Here is a 1382-nt window from a genome sequence, read left to right as displayed (position 1 = left end):
CTCTCAGTGAGGCTTTTCATAGCCTACAGGTGGACCTAACTTGACTCAGGATGAGATTACAAGAGGGCCAGAGCTGTAAATAAAGCTAGATGTGGGCCAGGTGTGTTGGTACACAACGGTCATTCCAGCACTTGGCTTACTGATGCAGGAGGATGTCACGTTTCAGGTCTGTCCCTAAGGAGAGAGAGAGACCACTAAGTGTGTAGCCTCAATAGATCTACCATGTCAAACCCAGAACTTGATAGGGAAGGGTCATCCCTACCGTGTGTTGACTCTTAATTCCTTCTGCTAGATACCCAGGATCGCTATAGCTGGATCATATAGCAGTCCTATTTGTAGTTTGCTGAGGAAACTCTGAACTGACTTCCATCTGGCTGCACTAATTCACATCCCCACCAACTGTGTGTAAGGACTCTTTCCCACCCCAGGCTCACCAGCCTCTGTCATGCTGGGTGTCTTTGATAAAAACCATTTTGACAGGTGAGATGGACTCTCAGTGTAGTGGGATTTTTTTTCTTTTTCCTTTCATTTCTGCAACTCAGACTGCGTCCTCTCTCTCCAACACTCCCAAAGAGAGCAAGAATGGTCATCCGTGGCAGGTGACAGTCACGGCAAAGCAACACCGAGAGCTGGCCTCACGTTCAGGAGAGATGACTGCTCCTCCTCCTTATTGTTTCTGGTACTCTGCACAGTCAGAGACACTCTAGTAACCAACTATAGACATGATCCCTGAGGGCTGGACAGATTGCCTAGTGGTTAAGGCACTGTCTATGATGTCTAAAGACCTAGTTTCAATTCCCCAGGACTCACATAAACCAGATGCACAAGGTGGCACATGCTTCTGGAGTTCGTTTGTTATGGCTAGAGGACCTGGCACACCCTTTCTCTCTCTCTCTCTCTCTCTCTCTCTCTCTCTCTCTCTCTCTCTCTCTCAATATATATATATATAGATATAGATAGATAGATAGATAGATAGATAGATCTGCCTCATTCTCTCTCAAATAAATAAAATAAAATAAGTGTAAAATAAAATAAAAAGAAAGCAGAAATGATCCCTAAAAGTATAACCTTTCTGTGTAGTTCAAAATATATATTTTATTTATTTATTTGAGAGAGAGAACGAGTCAGATAGAAACAGAGAGAGAGAGAGAATGCACACTCTAGGGCCTCTGGTCACTGTAAACAAACTCCAGACTCACGCATCACCAAGTGCATCTGCCTTTATGTGGGTACTGGGGAATCAAACCTGCATCCTTAAGCTTCACAGGCAAGCACCTCAACAGCTAGGCCAGCACTCCAGCCCTCAGTGTAGTTTTGATTTATATTTTCACCAACGGCTAAAGATGTTAGACCATTTTTTCAGAGCAGGTAGGTCATTTTAA

General features: G+C 44.0%; 1 non-coding gene across 1 annotated transcript; it reads right to left on the bottom strand.

Moving 5' to 3' along the window:
* Positions 1-533: 533 nt before the first annotated feature.
* On the bottom strand, positions 534-744 carry LOC123453987. The gene has a single exon (XR_006633145.1). It is a non-coding gene; the product is annotated as a small nucleolar RNA U3 (small nucleolar RNA).
* Between the last annotated feature and the right edge of the window lie 638 nt (positions 745-1382).

This window comes from Jaculus jaculus, chromosome 12, assembly GCF_020740685.1.
Source record: "Jaculus jaculus isolate mJacJac1 chromosome 12, mJacJac1.mat.Y.cur, whole genome shotgun sequence".
NCBI lineage: Eukaryota > Metazoa > Chordata > Mammalia > Rodentia > Dipodidae > Jaculus > Jaculus jaculus.
This window is presented reverse-complemented; position numbering and strand designations above follow the sequence as displayed.